At 39.1% G+C, this 17,194-nt stretch overlaps 3 long non-coding RNA genes across 3 annotated transcripts; 1 reads left to right on the top strand and 2 right to left on the bottom strand.

Moving 5' to 3' along the window:
- Positions 1 to 253: 253 nt before the first annotated feature.
- On the bottom strand, positions 254 to 2,744 carry LOC124263324. Its single transcript, XR_006894816.1, has 3 exons — positions 2,631 to 2,744; positions 1,237 to 1,339; positions 254 to 404 (listed from the first exon to the last, which is right to left on the bottom strand). It is a non-coding gene; the product is annotated as an uncharacterized LOC124263324 (long non-coding RNA).
- Positions 2,745 to 4,343: 1,599 nt separating this feature from the next.
- On the top strand, positions 4,344 to 5,835 carry LOC124263402. The gene is made up of 3 exons (XR_006894833.1): positions 4,344 to 4,453; positions 4,802 to 4,904; positions 5,729 to 5,835. It is a non-coding gene; the product is annotated as an uncharacterized LOC124263402 (long non-coding RNA).
- A 6,128-nt stretch (positions 5,836 to 11,963) lies between these two features.
- Positions 11,964 to 13,556, bottom strand: LOC124263403. Its single transcript, XR_006894834.1, has 3 exons — positions 13,445 to 13,556; positions 12,818 to 12,920; positions 11,964 to 12,112 (listed from the first exon to the last, which is right to left on the bottom strand). It is a non-coding gene; the product is annotated as an uncharacterized LOC124263403 (long non-coding RNA).
- Positions 13,557 to 17,194: the final 3,638 nt, after the last annotated feature.

The raw sequence follows: 17,194 nt of genomic DNA, 5'->3' as shown, positions 1-17,194 counted from the left end.
CCATTGCTGGTGTACCCCGCCGTGATATTGCTGGAATATTGTTAAAAGCGGCGTAAGTCTCTCATAACATAGCCTAGCGGTTAAAGCATTCGCTCGTCACGCAGAAGACCCGGGTTCTCACTCTCACTCACTCACTCACTCACTCATTCTGTGACTTTAAATCTTAACTCACTCACTCACTCATAATGTGCATCAGCAAGTTGAAAAAATCATGTTTTGTATTAAACCTTGTCGAAATAGGCATGACAACATAGATTGCTTCTAAATTTTATTGCACAGGCAATATGTGCTTCTGTGGTCGTAGACGCTCCATGTCGTCAAAGGTTAAGGCCATCTACTTCCTAGCAGCAACACAGGAGTTTCCACTGACAGTGTAGGCGCCCTCTGCGGCCTGGACGGCACCCCTGCAATGTGAAGATGCAATCGTGAGACAAGGATGAGGAATAATCAGTGGTGCATTTCCGTCGATTTAGTCTCATCACACAGTGTGTGTGTGTGTGTGTGTGTGTGCGTGCGTGCGTGCGCGCGCGCGCGCGCGTGTGTGTGTGTGTATTTAATAAGAACTGATAAAGAACCCATCGTTTCACATAATCTATCTATATCATTAGATCTAAAAACAATGTAAACTACATGATGATTAGATCTCCAGCCACGATACTTGCTTCTTCAATTCTCAGTCTTTTCATTGAAATAACAAACGCATGTTTCTTGACAGGAGACATAAACGTACATTTCAGTACTCTGTGTGTGTGCGCGTCCGAGCGTGTGTGTGTGTGTGTGTGTGTGTGTGTGTGTGTGTGTGAGAGAGAGTGTGTGTGTGTTTGAGGGAGTAAGTGAGTGAGATACGATCTGATAAAAGTTCAGTCGTTTCATGTTATCTATCGTAAATATTAGATCTCCAGAGAAGGTGAGTGAGTGAGTTGGGTTTTACACCGCTTTAACCACTGAACTACCCAGCTTCACAGGGTACATAGACGTACATTTCAGTGCTCTCCAGTTCACAATTATTATGCTGTGTATGTTATTCACAACAAAAATACATACGAACTACGTGTCGTGTTATCACTTTACATTTTCATCATTACTCTGTATACGAATACATTGCTGCGGTTTCATTAAAGGGCCTATATTCTAACCTGTTACATCTGGATGTATAATCAACGTTATTTTACACAATTCTCTTTCCGCTAGGGTTTCAGGCTGATTTCTGTCAGACTATTTCATGGACATACTTACTCAACACAGTTCAACAGGCACGAATTGTCGTAGTAGTTGCCGGCGGTGTCACAGACGGGGTCAAGGATGCGGGAACACGCGCACTCACAGTTGACAGTGCTGGCTGTGAAGAAAGATGAAGGTAAAAACATTATACTGGTAACTCAATGAGCTCAACAATAAACATTTTCCACACGTTAAACCTTGACTGATCCTTTAAATGACCATTTTGGAGGGACAACGTTTTCAAAATTGCTGGAGTTCGAGAGGTTTCCACTCGTCCGCAAAGTTGCGTCGACTGGGCACGTCAGAACCCTGTAGGTTCGAATCCTGGTTCCAAATGTGTCAGCATCGTTCGCGTGCTCGTTGGTTTCACCAAAGATAGATGCCTCAGACCTGCCTCACCTAGACCATGCTTATCTTAACTTGACTCGCCGTTTTGGAATTCTCATAGAACATAAGTATATATCATAATGTCTTTCTCGAGAGGGTAACAAATATCACAGATCATTCTGTCATTAGCAACAGGAGGATATGACATTCCTGAAAGCGTGACAAATATCACAGATCACTCTGTCCCGAAAACGTATAAATATTTGTGCATTATAGTTTCATGACTGACTGACTTTTCTGCAACATGAAGTCAAATATCACTAAGGTCATCGAGTCTGTTTCACATGCTGTTATCCACATTTCACAGCCATCAATTGTGTCATTGTTTAAAATTCATATAATGACACTTATAGCCAGAGTTGATAATCTCCTTGCTTACATTTGTACAGTCAGCCTGGTATACTGACTGCTTGTGTAAGGACGACCACGAGCGAGCAGGATATGCCGCTGGTAGGAAACCCCTAAGGCTGGGATGCAGCTCCGCTCCGCTCACCTCATTTCGTGTTGGTAATTGCTGTGCATTATACGTTACAAGACATTACAACCTTTGCTCAAGGCACTCTTGGCAGAACTGTACTGGCAAATGATCGAGTGAGTGAGTATGGTTTTACGCCTCTTTTAGCAATGTTCCAGCAATATCACGGCAGGGACACCAGAAATAGACTTCACACATTGTACCATTGTAGGGAACCAAACGGCCTATGATCGAACATGCCTGGTTGTACCAACCAAATATCACCCCTTAGAAAATTCACAGCGACTTGTACCTATAATTTGATAAAACTGACAAAACAACGCCCTGAGGTTGGGATGAAGCTCTGCTGAGCTAATTTATGTCTGAGATTGAAACATCATTTCGTTTTCGGAAATCCCTGTGCATTAAACGTTCCAGAACAGTACAGATTTTGATAAAGACACACTTTGGCAGCACTGTATGATCGAACATAACTGGTTCCACTAAGCACATATGACCCCTTTGAAAATTCACATCGACTTGTACATAAAACAATGATTGTACTCACCACACAGCAGCGCAGCAAGAACAGCCAGAACAACAGCAGCCTTCATCTTGATGCTTGAAGTGGAGCTTCTCTTCCAAACAGAATCAAAGTATCGACTGGATTGAAATGACGGTATTTATACACTACACAAGCCCATATTAAATATTTGAAGTAGCATATGTGTCTCCTCAGTAGTTTAAATTTGTATTTATGTTAGTTGTAAATTGTGTAAGTTCTGATTTTATGCCTTGTTAAAATCCTATGTGCTAGGCACCAGATTGTTGTGAGTATTTTATGTAGTATCTGTCATTACCCGTCACTAAAATCAGTTTTTTTCTCTTATATGAAAAACAACCTTGGTATGTATAGGTTTATCAGCCTTACAAGGTGGTTATTTAAATAACTACCGTAGTGAGGGTGACTAAACGGCTTACACCAGGTGTGAGTGAGTGAGTGAGTTTAGTTTTAAGCTGCACTCGGCAATATTCCAGCTATATGACGGCGGTCTGTAAATAATCGAGTCTGAACCAGACAATCCAGTGATCAACAGCATGAGCATGGATCCGCCCAACTGGGAACCGATGACATGTGTCTTCCAAGTCAGCGAGCCTGACCACCCGATCCCGTTAGTCGCCTCTTACGACAAGCATAGTCCCCTTTTGTGGCAAGCATGAGTTGCTGAAGACCTATTCTACCCCGGATCTTCACGGGTCTTTACACCACGAGAGCATACTTATTTAATACGCGTGTAATATATTAGGCATGATGAAGATTATCAAAATAAGTACACTTTCATTGTTTTTAAATAGAAATAATTGCCCTAGGGCAGTTATTCAGTTATGCTAATAAAACAGTTCCAAGAACAATGGACATAACTTTCCCTTGTCGTTTAAATATTTTTTCTCCCTCATTTTGTAATTAATGTCCCATTATGTATTCGGGCTGTACATTAGCCTAGTGGCTAAAGTGTTTACTTCCACGCATGGGAACAATATATGAAGGCCATATCTGTTGTCCAACGTCCTGATAAACCTGCAATATTGATAAAAGTGGCATAAAACTGTACTGGCTTGTTGATGTTTTAGTTACGTGTAGTTACATCATAAGGCTTATTTTCTGTGAAATATGTTTGAGTGGCAATATGAGGGCATCCTTACGACCGCCAGCGGGTTTCGTATGGTAAGTGTGAATATTGTCAATTTTGACATGACACGCACCTGTTCGCAAAGCCAACCATCTGACTGGCTGACTTATATGGTAAACAAACTAATCATGCCATTCAGCGAAAGGGATACCACATTCATTAATTATCACGTACATCAAATATTTTTCAGAATGATTTTAATTTTTTCCAATAATCAGCAAACCATGTTCAGATGTAACAGGCGTCAAAGTAGTCCAGGGTAACGTCATCACATTTCAGTGTGACTGGTGTTATTGAATGTTCCAAGCCCTGAAGTTTTAATATGTAAAATTGGGCGTTATGTTCAAAAACACCTGCAACTCAAACAAAGCTCCTTGTTACTGCGACAAGAAATGTTAAAATATGCTGATCAAGAGTTTACATGTATTTTATGTGGATGTGAAGTTGATTCTACATGGCAAAGAAACATTAACTGCTCACAGCAACCTCCTTGAAGCAAACACTTATGATTTGTGGGATATAAAATAGAGTTTTAAATCGACTGAGAGCTATATATTACTTGAAATTGTATTTCATGAGGTTTGTGTACTGTATAAATACTAGAATTGCAAATCCATTCGATACTTTGATCCTGTTTGGAAAAGAAGCATCAAGATGAAGGCTGCTGTTATTCTTGCTGTTCTTGCTGTGGTGCTATGCGGTGAGTTTTATACCGGTTTCATCAGTACACTCAGATGTATATTCAGAAGCAGTGGTGCATTTTCCTCTGATACTTTTGTAAATACCAGATTCGGCTTGATAGCGATCCTTATCTTGTCACCATCACAGTACACCCGTGGATGTTGGTTTCAGAAAGTGTCGACAACACCCTAATGAAGCTACAAAGCTTTCGTTGTAAATTTAGTAGCCAAAATTCATCTTGACAAAATATCAAAGTGTCGGCCAAGGGGTTCCATGTAAAAAGTATTCATGATCGCAAACAAATAGTGTTTATTGAGGGACATGTATCATTATAGCTTCATTTTTCTGTTCCCATCTCGGTCCACAGCCAGCACTGTCAACTGTGAGTGTATTTGTCCCCTCAGCTTGGAACCAGTGTGTGACACCGCCGGCAACTACTACGACAGTCCCTGCAGTTTGAACTGCGTTGAGTAAGTATATCCATAAAACATTCTCACAGAGATCCGTCTCAAAGGGTCTCAAATCAAAGTAGGGGCGGTGGGGTAGCCTAGTGGTTAAAGCGTTAGCTCGTCACACCGAAGGCCCGGGTTCGATTCTTCACATGGGTACAATGTGTGAAGCCCATTTCTGGTGTCCCCCGCCGTGATGTTGATGGAATACTGCCAAAAGCGGCGTTAAACCATACTCACTCACTCACTCACTCACTCACTCACTCAAATCAAAGTATAGTTCACCCCTGATACAACAGATTAGAAAATAGTGATTTATCGCCCGCATAGAAACAGCTGCTAATTCCTCAGAAGACTGATACAACGGTTAAAAACGTTCGTGTTGCATCTTGTCAACGTTTATATGAAAAGTGATAACATCACTCGTAGGTCTTTATCTTCTGTGTGATTATGGTAAAAACGTTCAATATAATGTCCATGTTCTCGACTGTCACTGAAAAGCCGCTCTTTGTAAGAAATAACGAACGTAAACAATATGTCATCAACATGTATCTGTTTGATACGACGTTTCAGTGTAGATGCTAACTCCGTTATCAAGCAAGTGATATTCGACAGTATGAACAAGCAGAATATATACATGAAGGATATTAGAGTTTATACAGTTAATGAGGTTGATGTACAGTGTGGTGACATTACTTATAGTTTTGTGATGATATATAATAGTATGAAGCCATTTGGACAAAAGGTAGGGGCTGATTAATCCTGATTAATGGAACTCCCATTTGAAGGAAATGCATAAGTAATAATTCCTCATTCCTGTCTGACGATGGACCTTCACATTGCAGTGGTGCCGTTCAGGCCGCAGCGTCCGCCTACGAAATCAGTGGTAGCACCTGTGTTGCTGCCAGGAAGTAGATGACCATCATGTTTGACCACATGCATCATCCAGGGCCAAAACAGCGCATACTAATTGTGCAATAAAACATAGAAGCAGTTCAGATGGTCTGATATTATTTATCCCCATGACTGTTGACACATTGAATACATATCCGTGAAGATCCGGGTAAGAATTGATCTTCATTAACCCATGCTGACGGGATCGAGTGGTCATGCTCGCTGACTTGGTTGACACATGTCATCGTATCCCAATTGCGTAGATCAATGCCCAAGCTGTTGATCACTGGATTGTCTGGTCCAGACTCGATTATTTACTGACCGTTGGCCATATTGCTGGAATATTGCTGAGCGCGGCGTAAAAATAAACTCCAGTCACTCACAAAGCACATTTATATGAAACCATTTGAAACACAAGGGAATGTGTTGCCGAATAATACATGCAAACATATATTCTATCTTGGGTAAGGGCCGAATATATCACACATTGGGTTAAAATTAAGTGATAGAGTGTGAGTGTATCACATTTCTCTGAATGACTTTTAGCAGCATCCACAATCACTGAAGCACATATTGGTTGTGAAATGGAATGGTGAAACATATACCTGGTCAGTTCTAGTCTTTTGACATTTTTACTCGCCATGTCTTATACAAGTGTGTATCGCGAAGTGTCTCACTATTTGGCACGATAGCTAAGATTGATTATTGACCTCAGAGTGAGGTGGACACCCTGGTCTCTTTAGGAATATATTGCTCACGTACATTTGTGATCATGTCAGCAGTAGAGAGGGTCCACATAACAGACCTCACCATATCCTCGCTTCCGTGTGTAAGGCTACATAAACATTAATAAATGCTCCTCAGGTATATTACTTATCAAGCGGACCAGGGACGAAAGAATTTTTCTATTTCTTCTCTATCTGTAACAAAGGTAATGATGGAAGACGAATTTATTACTTTCTCAAATTTCTAACAGCATTAATGAATACATTAGCAGAAAGACTTATTAATCTTGTTTCACGTACCTGTTCATGGATTTTAAGGCACTATATTTTTAATTGATGATGAGATATCTATAACAAAATTATTAAAGTGTCATTAAACGAAGCTCTTTATTAAAAACATTGCACACATTGATCATGAACAGTGTTATACTGAAGATGTATTCAGAAAAAGCTGATCACATGTCGGGACCCTGCGAATTAGAAAAAAACATCCTTTCTTTTGGGAGCGGCTACATCTTTACAATATAAAATAGTCTATTACTTATTGTTTATCTTCAGTTAAGAAAAACGTCTTTTTAAGAACCTGTGTTTCAAGGTTCGGTTTTCAACTACTTCGGCTGAAACAATTTAAATATCCTTGCGATGCTGATGTAACTTAAATAATGTTCAATCTCCATTCATCAGTCTCCCCATCATGATATTGGAATGCTTCTGAAAGCACCATAGAACGTCACTCTCCATATTGCTCATATTGACACCCTAATTCACCTACTCACTCACATACGTTTCAAATATTCCTCTCTCAAACAGCCGTTAGTAACGGTTAACAACAGTTTAGAGTGATATTATAGATCAATACAATTTGAAATTAAAAGTCTGTTGTCGAAGAATAGTAAACCTACTAGTATATCACAGATATTAAAGTAAAAACTAGCTTGCTTTCATTAAATGCTACTATTAAACAGAACATTAGAACATAAAAGGTTGCCAGCAACTGAAGGTAGATCACCATGCTAAGGACCATGGGGACTTACAGTACTTTTGCTACCTGCATGGACCCTACCTGGATTTACATCATACCTTCAGGTGTTGGCGATTGTTTAGCAAACTAGCCATACGTTAAATGAACAAATATGCTACTATTAAAATTCAGAGAAAGAAAAATACTTTGAATTAAAAGGGACTCACGTACCATCTCGCGGGTACAATATTTTTACGCTACTTCAACCCCCTTTGAAGGTACAACCACTAACAATCATAGTTATTTATTCATTCTACCAAATTAAAATCACTAACTAATTACAATACATTTCAAAATTTATCAATTAATTCAATTTCTTTTAAATGAGGACGGACATTAAAAAGATCTTTTAGGGATGTAACCGTGAAATATCGATCCCTTGTAATGGAAAAATCAATACAGCCACGACAACAGTTTAGAAAGACATCTGGGTTTTATCTGATAACATTCCATCAGGTTTTTCTGTATACATCGGAAGTATAACACTGTAACACTATTTCCGCTCCACAAAAATCAGAAGATTCCTTGCTCTCTTAATCAATGATATGGTTAGCTCGGGATTACCACGGGTGGTCAGAAAAACCGGCTGCTTTAAGTACGCTGTAATTGGAAATCCTGTTTAGTTCACACATAGCCCTATGGACATTTCTTTTATGAACACTAATGTACAATGTTACATTGGGGTGATCTTGAAACGTTATTGCAAGAAAATACTAATAGTAACTATCTTTTGGGGCTAATTTAGTTCACCTTAGGACATGTCATTTCAGGAAATGAAGACATGTGGAAATCAAGGCCTCGATGTAGGCAACTTTAAATTGGTACATGGGACAATTAAAGCTTCATGTTAGCCTCTGAACAATGTTTGTATTTCTGCTGTGCGTTGTTTTCATAGATGAAACATCCCGCTTGTGTGCTTTAATTATTTTCAGGTTACAGGAGAATAATCGCGAAGAAATCATGTTGATAACGTATGATGGTAAAGGAATAGAACACCCAAAAAACGTTACTAAACGGATTGAAGACAAGAGGGCTGCCTGAAAGTGCCACCACTCATACATTGAATCTCGAAACTTCAAATTATGAAATATAGTTTCAGTGTGTGTGTGAATAAACTGTCAGTCTATATAGATGTGATCACGTTTCAGAATCCTACGTGATTATGGTTTCAGATCATTACTTCGCTAGCACCAGTGGTGCTTATAGTGAGTGAGTGAGTGAGTTAAAATTTAACGTCACATCGGCAATAATTCAGCCATATAGTGACGAGAAAAGGTTTACATACACATTAATTACAAGTAGTTAAATAACCAGTCATCGAAGGACTGTAAAATATCTAGAGTATCACAGATGGTGTCTAAAACTAGCAGGTAAATGTAAAAAAGATTTATTTATGAAGACAATACAATATAAAAATGGGCTCTAGTGCTTATAGTGAGTTAGAACTGTATCATGAGATATGCACATATTTTGATTCCTTAGAAAAAAAACTCCCCAAGGCTGTTAAACTCAAGCAGTCAAAATGAGTATCATACACTCAGCGTTTTAACAGGATGTATTGTTTATTGTAGAAGGAATCTGGATCCACTGTTAGACGATTCTGTGTACCCTTAGTTGGTGATGCAGCTGTTTCCGTTGATGCTGTATGTCCCAGCATACTCGCTGATTCCTCTGTAGAGAAAAATCAATCAAACTTTCAATACAGGTAGGAGAGAAAATAGTGTTAGAGCTAGGCTCTAATATATTTAATACTGTAAAATATTATGCTCTGATTGAGCCGCCTGTAGATTTAACCGCTCCAGATTACATTCAGAACGGAACACACAGCAGTTAAATAATGTATTTTGAAAATTCTCGTTCCTGATTGGTCAACCAGTGGTTAAATCACTAATTAAAACTAAATGTTACAAATAACCCTGATCACCTTGTCTATGTACCATTGCATGACTTTTAACCATTAACCTACTTCCAGTCGAAGTATTTATGTGAACTATTTATGCAGTAACGAACAGTTGAGTGATTTGTTAACTTACAAGCAGTTGAGATGGCATTGGTTGCCATAGACCCATTATGTATGGTTGGCCATAGACATTTAGGTCAGTTCCACATTTCGGCTGATAGATTATTGGACAGATGCAATCTGCATAGGTCGAGGTGCTGGCTGTCCGGAGGAGAAAATCAGCAGTAATTATTTGTAACCTCGAAACGTATTCGCAAACAATCCTCATGTACATTGGCTATGGATTCATGATACTTAACATGACCGACGAAGGACGCTGGACTTTTGATCACCTCAAGATAACTAAGTGTTGAATTGTTCTTAATGTTTTCTAAATAAAATATCACTTGCGACTTAATTAACAAGCAGCATATGGTTTGATCGGAAAATAAAAACTCGGTTGATATGACTCAGTTGACATATGACGGGCTATGAAAGTGATCAGTAATTAAGTTTGATGATGAGGATAGCTCGTGCTGAGCTTATGTGTTTGTTACTTCGGTCAGATCCACGGTTATGATGACCAAAAACCCAGAACTATATATAGTGAGGTTCGAACTAATGACCATATCTTTCATATCTATGTACTGCTATGCTTTTACCAACTCAGAGCCTCACCTTCATCTAAATCTCACTATGTTCGATGCAGATTTTACACCAGCCTTTATAATGCAGATTGCAAACTACTAACCATAGCTAACAGTTCCCCAAGTATGTTTTGGAAATTCTGCCAAATGAACTCACCAGAGAGAACTACAGCTACAACAGCGAGAACAACAACAGCTGTCTTCATCTTGAGGTGACAGCTAATCTGCATACACGACAATCTGTCGTCTATTTATACAAAGCATAATCATACAAATATTACCCAATAATGATTTGGATTGAACGTGGGGGGTCGTGAAAGGTCACAGTAACGATAAATTGTAAACGTGTTCATACAAAAAGCAGTAAAGCAGTGTCTTTTAAGGCATGCAGTTTTCCGAGCGTCCCCGTCGATTGTATGTTAGGTTTATTGTTTAACAGCGAATTATGAGTCACGTCATGGAGTGGTGAGTAGGAGAACATCTTGTAGTAACAATTGGTGGATTTTATTGGGTGTTTTAGGAGTACATTAGGAAATAATGTAAATTGGCATATCACAAACGTGTATTTCAACCTAGTGACTCTCACCACAAACGTCATTGTTTCATTTTCCCTTCCGTGGAAGTGTGGCATCGGCAACACTACCGGGACTTTCCTACCACAGTGTATGTAACGGATTATCATGTTGACAATCGAAAACCCAAGTGATGTACTTAAGCCATTTGGGTGAAATCCAGGAGTGTAGTACGGTGCAGACAAACCATAGAAACATAATCGGGGTGCACAGGGATTCGCATATTTGCTACTACCCCCAAGATCTGCACCATAGTTTTTGACGACTGGACCACTTACGACCCAGCTATGGCTGTACCTACTGCCATGGTCAACAGGATCGTGCACGTACATACCATACACCCAGTATAAAACATTCACAACCCAGGAAATCAACACAACCTACAAGACAACGGGAGCAACGTTCCTGGATGTAATCAGAATATGGTGTATGTTGGATGCGAGTTAACCGCTGAGTGTTACATCAGGCATTTTTTGACAATAAATCATACTGGTCACATTCAACACGATCCAAATATCACGAATTTTGATTTGCAATAAACTGATGTGTTGATAAACTGACGAAACTATTATGCTCAAAAAAGGAACTGTATTTGCTACTTCTGCATGTTATGTTTTTGAAAACTGGAAAATGTCAATATCCATATTCACTGTTTAAACAACATAATGAAAAGTAACTGACTGCTGTACATGCAAGCAAATGTGTGCAGGGTAACGTGTCTGTCTCTGTAGCTGTATCACTGTTTCTCTCTCCTCCCTCCCTCTCGCACTCACTCACTCTTTCTAACACTCTGTCTCTCTCTCTCCACTCTCTCCCACTTTCTCTCCCTCTCAATCTCTCTCTAACACTCACTATCTCTCTCTTTCACTCTCCCTCCCTCTCTCTAACTTTCTCACTCACTCACTCTCACATTGACGGCATTGGAGATGTATACTAAGGTACTGACTCTACACTACAGTGTCAACTTTGATCAACTTTGTATTAAGCCTGACACGCAACTCGGTATATTGAACTGTGGTGCTGTTGACGACCGGACCACTCACAGGACATCAGGAACAACATTCTTCCCGGATGACATTCTTTGCAACCATCAATTATATCATGTAACTGACGGTACGGGGAATGTATGGTAAGGAACGGACACTACACTACAGTGTGATCAACTAAACAGGTCGCCAATATTTACTTCAGCATGCTGAACACTGAAAATCGTGTTTTTGTATTAAACCTAATCGTTATCATTGTTAATACCATCTGACAATAATAGCCATGACAACACAGATTGGTTCTATATTTTATTGCACAGGCCATATGTGCTTCTTTATTCGGAGACGTTCCATGTCGTCAAAGGTGAAGGTCATCTACTTCCTAGCAGCAACACAGGAGTTTCCACTGACAGTGTAGTCGCCCTCTGCGGCCTGGACGGCACCCCTGCAATGTGAAGATATAATCATGAGGCAAGGATGAAGAATTATCTGTGGTGCATTTCCTTTGATTTAGATTCATGACACAGTGTGTGTCTGTCTGTGTGTGTGTGTGTGTACGTGCGTGCGTGCGTGCGTGCGTGTGTGTATGTTTATAATAAGCTCTGATATAGGTTCAGTCATTTCACATAATCTGTCCATATCATTAGATCTAAAATAAGTGTAAACTACAAAATAGTTAGATCTCCAGACACGATAATTGCTTCTTGAATTCTCAATCTTCTGATTGAAATGACAAACGGCTGTTTCTTGACAGGGGACATAAACGGATAACTGTGATTATACTGTACGTGTTATGTACAACAGCAACTCAAAGAAACTACGTCTGATGTTATCACTTCACATTTGCTTGAGAGGAATAAACTGCAATGGTTTCATTACAGCGATTCTTCGCTATATTCTAACCTTTTATATGACTTATTATTATAGGATATTTATATAGCGCACATATCCACGCAACTAGTACATGCTCAAGGCGCTGGTCATTTTCACTCGATCATTGGATGTCAACCTCAAAGGCACACCGTATTGTCAATCTCAACTCCCTTGGGATTATTATATCCGGGATGTACTCAATTTTAATTTGACACTATTCTCTTTGCGCAAGGGTGCCAGGCTAATTTCTGTCAGAATATCTCATGGATATACTTACTCAACACAGTTCAACAGGCACGAATTGCCGTAGTAGTTGCCGGCGGTGTCACAGACCGGGTCAAGGATGCGGGAACACGGGCACTCACAGTTGACAGTGCTGGCTGTGAAGAAGGATGAAGGTAAAAACATCATGATGCGGGTACTTCAATGAGCTCAACAGTAAATACATTCCACGCGTTATACCTTCACTGATTCTTTAAATGGCCATTTTGGAGCAAAAACCTTTGATTACTGGAGTTAACGGCATTTCCATTCGTCTTACGCGCCGCAAAGTTGCGTCCACTGAGCACGGAACTATTGTGACTGGATTGCAACATGGATTCAAATATCATTAAGGAAATCTAGTCTGTTTCACATGCTGTTATCAACATATCACAGCCATCAACTGAGCCATGTTTAACACAGAAATTCATATAATTACACTTAAAGTCATAACGGATTGATTGCCTTGGCTGTCGCCATATGCAAGACAACGCTAATTTGGAAATTTCTGTTCATTAAATAGTACAATACAGTACAGATTTTGATAAAGGCACATTTTGCAAACCTGTTCTGGTTGCACTAGCCGAATATGATCCCTTGGACAGTCACATGGACTTGTACATAAAACAATGATTGTACTCACCACACAGCACCGCAGCAAGAACAGCAAGAATAACAGCAGCCTTCATCTTGATGCTTGAGGTGGAGCTTCTCTTCCGAACAGAATCAAAGTATCGACTGGATATACGTGACCGTATTTATACACTACACAAGCCCATATAACATATTCCAAGTAGTATATATGTCTCCTCAGTAGTTTAAGTGGGTAATTTAAGTAGTTTAAGTTTTGTAAGTTATGATTTTTTTGCCCTGCTAAAGCGTTATGTGCAAGGCACCAGGTTATTATTGTGAGTATTTCATGTTGTATCTGTCATGACGGGGATTTAAATCTTTTTCCCCTGATGTGCTTGAGTAGCAATATCACAGTATCGATATGGTAAGTATGAATACAGTCAGTTTTGACATGACTCTCACATGCTCGGTGTTATTGAATGATCGAAGCGCTGAAATGGTAATATTTCAAATTGGGCATTATGCACCTGAAACTCAGAAAAACGCTCCTTGTTAACCCACTGCGAATTGATCAAGAATATATTTTATGTGGATGTGAAGTTGCTTCCACATGGCACAAAAACATTAACTACTCACAGCAATCTGCTTGAAGAACATATTTATGATTTGTGTGATATATACTGGAGTTTTAAATCGACTGAGGAGCTATATATTACTTGAATTAGTATTTCATGAGGTTTGTGTACTGTATAAATACGAGAAGTTTTAATCCATTCGATACTTTGTTTCTGTTTGGAAGAGAAGCATCAAGATGAAGGTTGCTGTTATTCTTTCTGTTCTTGCTGTGGTGCTGTGCGGTGAGTTTTATACCTGTTTTATCAGTTACACTCAAATGTATATTCAAGAGCAGTGGTGCATTTTCCTCTCATAGTTTTGTAATACCAGATTCGGTTTGATAGCGATCTTTATCTTGTCACCATCACCAGAGACGTAGCTCTCATTATGAAAAACAAAGCCCGGGATTAGTCATGGTTGTTTTAAAAAAAGGCTGGGCAAGTCCTCAATACTATCTTAATAAAAAGCTTTGCAACCTATCGGGCTTACACGAGAAAAATTGGCTTGGTACGCACCTGATCACACCCGTGGATGTTTGTTTCAGAAAGCGTCCACCATGCCCTAATGAAGCTACGAAGCTATTGTTACAAATTTAGTAAACAAAAGTCGTCTTGACAAAATATCATATAAAAGTGTCGGCCAAGGTGCATCATGTAAAAAGTATTAGATTATAGCAAGCAAATAGTGTTTATTGAGGGGCACGCATCAGGATAGCTATATTATGCTACTCCCATCTTTCTTCACAGCCAGTACTGTCAACTGTGAGTGCATTTGTCCCCTCATCTTTGACCCAGTCTGTGACACTGCCGGCAACTTCTACGACAATTCATGCAGTTTGAACTGTGTTGAGTAAGTGTATCCATAAAATATTCTCACAGAGATCCGTCTCAATGGGTCTCAAATCAAAGTATAGTTCACTCCTGATACAATATGTTACAATATAGTGATTGAAATATAGACAAAGGTATAACTAGTTGTATCTGTATAAATTGTAATTTTGAGCGATTGAAGATGAATACTATCTATTTATGCAATGTACAAAATATAATGAAATTCGGCAAAAGTACTTGCCACAGCTGAATGACATACCTCAATTTGAACAAAGCATGATACAAGTATTGCACTCTAAAGATTCTTATGTTATTATAATCAGTCGCTCTGTTTTTGAAACATCTGTTTAAACAATATACATGAAATTATCACGTGGCATTGTAAAATATTGTATCTTTCAATTGTATTATAGGCTGTTAGGCCCACATTACTGAATAAATTTGTCTGTCTGTCTGTCTGTCTGTTTATCTGATTTATCGCCCGTAAAGATACAATTGTTAATTCCTCTGAAGATTAATATAACGGTTCGTGTTGCATCTTGTCAGTGTTTTATGTAAAATGATATCATCACTCGTAGCTCTTTATTTTGTGTGTAATTATGGTAAAAACGTTCACTATAATGTCCATGATCTCGACTTTCACTGAAATGACGCCCTTTGTAAGAAATAACGAACCTGAACAATATACCATCAACATATATCTGTTTGATTTGACACCAAAATTATTGCAACGTTTCGGTGTTATCAAGCAAGTGATATACAACATTATGAACAAGGGGAATAAATACATGAAGGATATTAGAGTTTATACAATTAACGAGGTTGATGTACAGTGTGGTGACATTACTAATAGTTTTTTTGTGATAATATATGATAGTATGAAGCCATTTCGACAAAGGGTAGGGGCTGCTTAATGCTGAACAGAGGAAACCCAAATTAAAGGGAATGCTGAAGTAATAATTCCTCATTCCTGTCTGACGATGGACCTTCACATTGCAGGGGTGCCGTTCAGGCCGCAGCGTCCGCCTACACCATCAGTGGTAACTCCTGTGTTGCTGCCAGGAAGTAGATGACCATCATGTTTGACCACATGCAGCATCGCAGGCCAAAACAGCGCATACTAGTTGTGCAATAAAATATAGAAGCAGTTCAGATGGTCTGATATTATTTATCCCCATGACTGTTGACACGTTGAATACATACCCGTGAAGATCCGGGTAAGAATTGATCTTCAGTAACCCATGCTTGTCATAAGTGGAGAATAACGGGATCGGGTGGTCATGCTCGCTGACTTTGTTGACACATTCATCGTATCCCAGTTGCGTACATCGATGCTCTTGATCACGTTCACTGGATTGTCTTGTCCAGACTCGATTATTTACAAACTGCCGACATATGGCTGGAATATTGTGTGGTATAACACTAAACCCACTCAGTCACAAAGCACATTTGTAAAACAAGGGAACAAAGTGAAGCTTCGTACAATCAAACAAAGATGACATTTTGGAAAGAAATAGCACATTTGTATTGTTTTTGACGCAGCTACATGAGTCCAATATTCTAAAAAATCGCCTGTGCGTTTGTTTGGGGTTTTGTAAGAGTGTCTATTATATACATGTATTTCATAGATGTCGACAGGGATAAGTAAAAAATGCCCAACCTCGTGATCCCGACTATTTTTGTAATAATGAGAATTTGACCCGAAAATAGCAAATGTATTGATTAAAAAAAAATGATATCCCTAAAATGCCCATCAGTAACTGAGTACTTTTACAAACATACATATTTCATTATTTTTTTAAATTTTAAAATATATCATGTTTTGAATAACAAAACCACGTAGTAGTCTTTCGGTGCTTACTAGGGGTCAGTATCGTTCACTGTTATGAAATCGCTAACGTGAGAGATAATAGTTTTTATTGCTCCTTTTTTACACATATTAGATATGTTTTCGAAATACAAGCTCTCAGTCTCAATCATCTGGTTTTGTGTGCCATCATACCGTAGGAAGAACTACTACCCCAAGAAATGTACGAAGCACTGACGTGCAACTTACTGGGAGGTAACGTTAACGGGTCTTAAAACTATAACGACCTGTGTTTTGGATGTCGTACACATATGAGACCGCTTACATAAACCTGTTTTAACATAGTCGTGCAGACACAACCTCGTTCAGTCACTCACTCACTCAACGAAAAGTTTTCCCTCACAATCTCTCGCACTCAATAAAAATCCATCACCTTCTCACTCTCTACAACACACTCATGAAACAAGAAGCTCAATCTCCCTCATCGTTCCATTCATCCATTTAATTACTGAAAGGAGGCTTCACACAAACTCAGAGAAACTCGATTTACTCTTTCACCCATTCGATC

The sequence above is a fragment of the Haliotis rubra genome, unplaced genomic scaffold (assembly GCF_003918875.1).
Source record: "Haliotis rubra isolate DU_JTF1 unplaced genomic scaffold, ASM391887v1 Scf88, whole genome shotgun sequence".
In the NCBI taxonomy this organism is placed as follows: domain Eukaryota; kingdom Metazoa; phylum Mollusca; class Gastropoda; order Lepetellida; family Haliotidae; genus Haliotis; species Haliotis rubra.
This window is presented reverse-complemented; position numbering and strand designations above follow the sequence as displayed.